The 8,267-nt window shown below is 47.8% G+C and overlaps 1 protein-coding gene across 2 annotated transcripts in view; it reads left to right on the forward strand.

Annotated features, from left to right (window-relative positions):
• Window positions 1-8,267, forward strand: part of Tet3 (tet methylcytosine dioxygenase 3) — a 106,042-nt gene that overhangs the window by 5,462 nt on the left and 92,313 nt on the right. The window contains exon 1 of one of the 2 annotated variants that reach the window (XM_033764851.1): window positions 7,186-7,203. The exons of the other annotated variant lie outside the window; for it this stretch is intronic. The gene's annotated coding sequence lies outside the window, so the exon portion shown is untranslated. Of the gene's footprint in view, window positions 1-7,185; window positions 7,204-8,267 lie in introns of those variants that run through there. 2 annotated transcript variants of the gene reach the window in all.

Consider the following 8,267-nt stretch of genomic DNA (forward strand, 5'->3'; position numbering starts at 1 on the left):
GTATGTATGATACTTCTAGAGCTAGACTATTGTTCTAAAGCTCTCATTGTTAAAAAGGAGGTTGTGAAACTTTAGAAAGGCAGTGATGAATTGTGGGAGTCCCTGTAGTTCTTTAGGAAGTAGCCTAGAGAAACTGAGATCTGGATTTTTGAAAAGAAATGATGGTATCTCTGACCAGTTTCTTGGACAGATCAGAGACCCAGTGTTTGACATAATGTCATCCAGAAGGGGTGCTTTGTATCAATCTTTTATTAACCATGTAGATTAGGGGTTCCACATTAGGATGACCTGGGAGAGTTAAAAAAGCAAAATCAGTGCCTGGGACCTACTTCACAGGGATTCTGACTTAATTGGTTTGGGGTGGACCCAACCAATGGGTAGTGTGTAGGGGTATCTATCCTGTAGCTAGCGTGGAGATACTTTGGTGCAGATGAGAGACTGAGCTTATGGGTTTCTGCCTGTACTCTTCAGCTACTGATTGCTCACTTGAGTCTTAGGGCACTCAAATGGTTCACAGCCACTTTCACTTTGCTACTCACTGGGCCAGCAGCATCGGAGTCACCTGGAACAGTTAGAATACAGTCTCTGGCCCCATCCTAGATCTTCTCAATCAAAGTTTGTACTTCAAGCAGGTGATTTGTATTCCGTAAGAACTTGGGGAGCTAGTCAGTATGACTTCGAGACTAGGGGAAGAGGGTGTTACATGAGAAGAGGGAAGAAATAAGTGATGATCAGGCAAATAATTCCTGCTGCTGACCAGGATAAGAAGGGAAACTCAACGTATTTCTTCATCCTGTAAACCAGGGAGTTAAGAAACTCTTGAGATTTACTTCATATTTATTCTTGCACTTCTGGAGCCTTTTAGTTTTGTTACCAGTAACACCCTTTAAGAACTGATGTGTCTGTATTGTGTGTTTTGAGAACAGTAAGGAAAGCTCTCAGATGTTTGCTACTCAGCAACCTGATTCAGAATCTTGGAGCCCCACAAGAATAGTAGATGGTAGTGATTGTGCAGAGGAGGGCTGTGTCTGAAATTGTGAGTTCCACAGAAGGATCTGGAGGGTTATGGGACAGAAGGGATATGTGTCAAATCTGTGAGTGTGTGCTTGTTGTGTAGATGCAGCTATTTGAATGATGGAACTTTTGGACTAAGGAGATTGAGGCAGCCTAAAATGTGAGTCCCAGCTGGACTTGATGGTATTTAACCAGGATAAATGCAGAGTTTTATACTTCTTTTAAAAAAGAAAAGCCAAGCGTGGTGGAGTATGTCTGTAATCACAGCATTCTGGGGAGGTTGAGACAGCAGGGTTTTAAGTTTGAGCCCATCCTGGGCTAAGTGACTTATGTCTCAAAGTACATATGTACATACGTATGTACATACATACATACATATGAAGAGAACTGCACAAGTAAGGAACCCTGGTTTCCTAACAGGTAGAAAGTTGACACTCTAAGCAGTGTTGATAGCCCATCCTGAGATCTGTTGGAGTGGCTGCATGCAGGACAATTCAGAGAAACAGGATTGTTCAGCTTGCAAATGAGTAGAGGAACACAGACTAAGGAGAGACTTGTTAGGAAAAGGGAATCACCTCCATATGGAGTACACAGAACTTTTATTAATGGGTGAAAGCTACAAGCAGACTGAATCCATGTTAGAAGAATATCTAACGTTTTATAGCTGTTCCTACACTGAGGGGCTAGGCCTCAGAGATAGTGTGTTTTTTGTGCTTGCATGTGCCTGGGTAGAGGCTGACTGCTGGCTGGCAGGGATGTTAATATAAAGATATCCTCTATCACTTTGTGAGCTCTTGCTAGTACTGTGTAAAGTATAATATTAGGTCTCTTTTCCTATTCTTTAGACAATTGCATTATGGAAGAACATTTGGTCAAGTTCTAGACCTTTTCTTCTAGTGCTGGGGATGGCCATCATGTTAGGCAAATGTTCTACCACTGAAATACACCCCAGACCTAGACTTAATCATACACTTAGACCTAATCTCAGACCTGGTTTAGGGTAAAGCTTGTGAACTTTCTAAAAGTTTCAGTCAGGAGTATATTTTCTCGAAAGGAGTGAGTTAATAGTTTTCAAAAATATTCATGACCTCCTCAAATTTAAAAAGCATGCTCATCCTGAGCTGTCCACTGATAGCTGTCCACCAGTAGCTTAAGTAGCTACTTAAGTTTAAGTTAATTAAAATTACACTTAATAACTCAGTCACAGTAGCTGCCTTTCAAGTACCAAATAGCCACAAATGGCTAGTGGCTCATGTTATGCAAATAAAGAACGTTCTTATCACCACAGGAAGTTTTGGTGAGCAGTGCTGTGAGCTAGATGTTACATGTACCAGTGTAGTCCCTGGCCTCTTTCTGTATTGGGGAAATGGTTGTCTGGGTTGACTGTTCTCAGATGGATTACTTCAGTTTAGGATGATAGCCCCTTCCCCAGGAAGTAGTGAGGTCTGTTGATGAGGACAGTACCTTAGGGTTGATGTAGGGCTCTGCCTGAGTACATCTGTGTAGGGCTGAGACTGCTGCCACACTTAGAGTGCTTAAATCCCTCGGTAGCCTTCTGTCACTTGCATAAAAAATCCAGTTTTTGTTAATCACTGAGAGAGGGAGTGAAAAGCAAGCCAGCAGTTCAGTATAGGAAAACATGGTGGGCTTTCAGGGGGCCACAGGTTAGGGGGTTGCTTGATTGCTTTAAGGAGCACAAGCAGCGGCCCCAGGCATTTTCAGGTGATTCTTCCTGGCATGCTGCCTCTGACTTGCACAAGTTCCAACTCCTGTGTGTTCCACCTCCAAGCTCTAGGTTCTTAGATTGGGATGGGAGTTTCATTGGATGAAGTCATTGGCCAAACTGTGGGTGCCCACACATAGCTCTTTGCCTCTCCTGATTACTGCCAGAGGAAGCCTCAGGAAGAGAGTGTGGGAAAGTTGGGTCAAAAACAGTTGACAGAGTACTGCATTAGAGTTCATTCCACTTATGAACTATTCTTGTTGGAAGGACTTTGGGCTGCTCTTCTCTCTCTTTAAAATTTTATTGCCATGGGCTGGGATTTAGCTCAGTGGTTCTGCCTCCTGTCTCTCAAGTGCAAGCAAGGACCTGAGTTTGATCCTCGGTACCAGAAAAATAAATAAATACAAATTTATTACCTGCCAATCAGGATACGCTCTGGGTGCCCACGTTCCCTCAGTGATGCTGGAAATGATTCTGGAGGACCAGGAGAGAAAAATGGCAGATTCTTCCTCTGAGGGCTGAGTCCTGTCTGTAGTGTTCATGCTAGAGGGTGGGGTAGAAAGAAGTGGATGCTTGGGAGATGGTGGGAGAAGAGCTTGTGCTGGAGGACCAGGGAGAAATTCACCTTACTTGTATGTTTCCTGGGCCCTAGGCCCTCCATTGATCCTTGTGCTGAAGGAAGGCACCTCCTCTCTTGGTGTGCTTCAGTTTCCAGAGAGAGGGCATTATCTGCTTTGACCTGTAGACATGCAGGTTGCCTTCCTAGCCCATTGAGCAAGTCTTGCCTGGCACTGGGTATGGGCAAGACTTTGGTCAGAGCCTGAGCAAAGAGTAAGGGGGAGGCATCATGAACTCTGTCCTTAATGAGCTCGAAGTCTGGGGAAGGAGACAGTGTGGAAACAAATAATTACAGCATATTCTGGTTGAGCTGTAAAAGGGGGATGCCTTGAGGGTAGAGATGAGCCTTCATTACCTCTGTACCCCTTGCAGCCCAATGGGAAAAGGAAGGAATATGTCTTGAGTGTTTTAGCATAGAGACCTGTAAAGGATGAGGAGAGTGCTGCTTCTCTTGACCCTGCCAAGTATAGAGATGGTACTGGAATGCTATGGCTGGTGTCAGGGGTGGAGAAGGATAGACAGTTGGTTGGGCACATCTGAGGGTATTCATAGATCCTAGAATCGAAGGTTAGATGCTTTGTGTTAATTCTTTTTTAGAAGCCTTCCCCTGAGGCTGCCTCCAGGTTTCTAAACTCCTCAGTGTTATCACTTCTCAGCCTTTTGGCTAAGATCAGGTGTAAACTCCCCACTGTTTGTGTCCTGCCTTCTCTATGGTGTTGTATGGTCCTTTGTTGTGTTTATAGGTCCTATAACATTTGGTGGTCCACAGCTGCTGAAATGAGACTAAGACCTCGATGAGGTTCATAGTATATGCCCTACAAGAATGTAGGAGGGCATGTGGGTTAGGGCAGAGTGTGGCCATGTCAGAGAGTGGACGGCTGTTAGATGCTGGGTGTATTCTTCCTGTTCTGTGGAAGTGAGAAGGTGGGGTTAGCGGCTTTTTGACTGGTTTCCCTCAGACATCGCTGGATGCCTTGGTTCAGTCTGGATCTACTGCATCTTCAAGGAGAGGCATCTTGTTTCTTCTGTTATTGCTGCTGCTCCTCCTTGGCTTCCTCCCTGCGATTGCAGTTGACACAGACTTCCGCTGCCAAAGCTAATTGTGAGGCCTGATCAGTGAATGAAGGCAAAGACAGTTCCCATGACAACTGCAAAGAGTTTCAAATATAGGGAATGATGTGTGTGATGGGCTGCAATTACTTGGGTGGAAATTGATGCGTGGACACTGGGGACTTCAAACATAGGCTCTGAAGGTAGAGGGGGTGTTAGGTTTCTTTGGCAGGATCCTTTGTGTGATAGAGAGGGAAGGAGGTCACACACTCTCCTCACAGTGGCTTCTGAGTGCCTTCAGCATGTGAAACATTGGGCAAAACCCCCAGGGTGCTTTGAAAAGGCACAGGGGCTTTGGAGAGGCACAACTGTAGCCTGTTTTGCAGGGCGGGACACACAGATAATTTCCACGTGTCAAATGAGAAATGTTAGAAGTACTATAGGCTGGCTGAGGGCTGGGTAACCTGAGAAGACTTCCTGGAGGAAGCAGGGCTAGAACCAGCTTTGAAGGAATCCCTGTGGAGGGTGACCTCATTCAGTCATGGCAAGGGAAGGAAGCTTGTTTCTCTACATCCCCTGACAGCTCTAAAGAGGTAGGTGGACTTGAAAGTCATAGACCTACTGATGAGCTCTGACTGTACCACTACAAATGAGTGCTAGTGATTCCTCCTCATTTTCTAGCTTTTTGACCTTGGGTAAGGTGCTTAGTCTCTCTGTATCCCAGGTTCACCATCAGTAAGATGGGCATGAATAATTCCTGTCTCATTGGTTTGTTTTGAAGTTTAAGAAAGTCTGTATATGCCTCCAAGTATGGGGCCTCCAGGGAGTTTGATTGCTGCTCTTGCCACCCTCCCTGTCCCCCCAATATGTGTCTGGAGATGCTTGGTCTTCGTCTGAGTGGAGTTTCACCCATGGGTGTCCAAGTTCTTGAAATTCTTGGTGTGTCAGAGAGGGTGAATCTGTTTGCCTCTGTGGAGGTCTGTGAACCCATCCTCCTGGTGTAGGTGTGCAGAGGTGCCCCAGGTACCTCTGGGCTTGTCACTGTGAACCCTCGAATGTAGGAAGAGGGGCATATAGAGATAGGAGGATCAGGTGTGTAGTGAAGTTTCCTGGCTGGAGGCAGTGGCCCTGGCCTGGATCTCTGTGACTGTCTTGAACCCTGGGATGCCAGGTACCTCAGTAGAGGGGAGGAGGCCAGGGTGGAATGAGGATGGGAACAGGTAGATTGCATTGGGCAGTATGGGGACCTGTGGCAGTGGTACGCATAGGGAAATGGTTTGAACAGGCAGTTGGGGTGAGAATGTGGTTCTGTAGTTTCTGCTAGCTGGTGATGAAGGCATGTGCTGGCTGAACAGATCTGGGATTCAGCTGCCGTTCACTTATGAAGTTCATGCCCTTCCAGGTGAGCAGATGTCCCTCTGGCTCCTTGGGTACCTCAGTGAGAAGACGCCCCAGAAAAGGATCCCTCCATCTCAGTGCCCAGCCCCCTGCCTTTCCACCCTCTTCATGTAGAAACTCAGCTCAGCACATTCCAGCTCTGCGCAGAGCCTAGTAAAGGGGAAACTAGGGCCCCTGCCTACGTGGGGAAGACTGCCGTGTAAATAAATAACTGTACTTTGTTGTGACTGGTGCCCTAGAGAAAGCAGTACACTGCTCTCCGAGGAGACTGGGCCACTCATGGAGACTTGATGACTGAGAAACTGGCAGAGGGAAAGCACTGTTTGCATTAAGCCTTGTCCCACATTAGTTAGGAGGAGGAGGGGCACCCAGGCAGAAGGAGCATCACCCAGAAGTCTCCAAGCATGAAAATGTTACTATTCTCAGATCTGCAGCTTAAAGGGAAGTAGTTAGTTTGAGTAACCCCAGTCCTTTTTGCATCTCCCTGGGGGTGGCAGGGGGGTGGGAGAGACAGAGTGTTAAGAGAACTGGAATGACGAAGCCTGGGTTTGAATTCCAGCCCACCACTCACCAGTTATGTTGACAGTAAGTACCTTCACATCTCTAAACTCCTCCATTTCCCAGTAATAGACAAGGTTGTGCGTAGAGGAAATCAAATGAGATGATCCAACAATGTGGTTGGCATAAAGCCTGGTATGTAGCAGGGGCTTGACAAACTGTAGCAACCATAGCAGCAACAGTATTAATTGATACAGTCCAATAAGGGATAGATTTTATCCAGCAGAAGACTATGTGTGGGATAAAGTGGTGGGGCAGGGTTTTAGAGACCAGGATTAAGAAGAGGCTCTACTTGGCCTGCTCAAAGTAGGAGTTAAGAGGCACAAAAGCCCAGTTTTCCACCCAGAGCCCTGGTTTGAGACATTGTTCCTTAACTGTGCCTTGTAAACTGTTTCCCTTACTAAGTGAGGAGACTGGTCGGGCTGCCTTTTGTCCCCAGGATAAGGCAGGTATGGCCCCTGGTACTTCCCAAGTCTCCTCACTAGAGGCCCTTTTGCTGACTCTCCTAAGGCAGCTCATTCTGTTTGGAATACACCCTGGGGGCCCAGGGGAGGGACAGCAATTAGGCATCTGTGGGGGAGTGGATAATAGAGCGAATCACTGGCTCAGGGGTTGTCATGCATCCTATCTAGTCCTATGAGTCACTTCTCTCTGGCCTCAGTTTACTCATCTGTGAGAATGAGAAATAGCACCCAGTGAGCTCTTCCAGAAGTGAGGAGTGCTGGTAGCTAGCAGTCCTCGGAGTGGCAAACAACCGGCTGCATTTCTTCATGCGGGCCTCACAACTATATGAGGTAGCTGCTGGCTATATCTTACAGATGAGCCAAGAGAGGCTAAGACAGGTAAGGTAATACTGGCCGGGTACTGGGCAGCAGCTGGAGGCAGGATGATAACCCCTTCTCCTCCTCTGCTCCTTCTTCCCCCCCTCCTTTCCCCTTCAGTGTGCTGGAGCCTGGAATTGAAGTCAGAATTGTGGGTTGGGGATGGGGCAGAAAAGGAATTGAATCCAAGAAATGACTGCAGGGCTGTCTTTTCTCCTCTGTTCTTCACCATCAGTCATAGGGCATTGAGCCTCCAGAGGCTGTGACTGGAAGGTCAGAACTTTAGGAGTCTGGGCCACTATCCTGTCTTCCCCTTCTGGAAATGCAAAGCTCTAAGGCCTGGGGGTTCTTGGAGGGGTACTTCTGAGAGAGGAAAGCCATAATGGGGTGGGGTGTGTTCTTGCAGCAGGCAGGGTTGAGTGATCCTAGTAGAATAAAGTGGGCGTTTGAGTGTCCCCAGAGGACGCAGCTGACTTGGGGAGGCTGGGTCACAGGCATTTTGGGCTGTTTTCTTTTTTCTTTTTTTGGCGGTGTGAGGGATCGAACTCAGGACTTTGCTCTTGCGAGGCAGGCGCAGTGCCGCTGAGCTAAATCCCTGGCCCAGCAGCCTGTTTTCTGACGTGGGTGCTGGAGGGTAGGGGAAGCAAAAATGTAGAGTGCACAAACCTTGCATGGAGTCCTGGCTTTGCCATCTTCCAGCTGTGTCACCTTGGGTAAGTTACTTCACTTGTCTGCCTTGTTTCCTTATCTGCAAAATGGGGTAAAGGTTCGTGCCACCTCGGCATTTTCTTCTTGGAGGACTGAAGGCTGTTGCAACTCAGTCTTGTGTCCTAACCGCTGCTGGGATAAGGCTGGCTAGAGAGTGGCGCCTGCCCTACTCCAGGCGCAGTCTGTCATCTTTGACCCTGGAGGCACAGGAGACGCCTTCTGCCTGTTTGCTTCAGGGTGGCCTCGGGATGAGACGGAGTACTCCAAGATCCCCATCCTGCTAGGGAGCGTCGGCAGGCCTGGGAAGCAGCCTTGGCGGCTCTGTGCGCCTTCTCGGCAGGGCAGGTCCACCGGCGGGGGCAGGGCCGGCCGCAGGA

This window comes from Fukomys damarensis, unplaced genomic scaffold (assembly GCF_012274545.1).
Source record: "Fukomys damarensis isolate Sample0158 unplaced genomic scaffold, DMR_v1.0_HiC HiC_scaffold_2, whole genome shotgun sequence".
Classification (NCBI taxonomy): domain Eukaryota; kingdom Metazoa; phylum Chordata; class Mammalia; order Rodentia; family Bathyergidae; genus Fukomys; species Fukomys damarensis.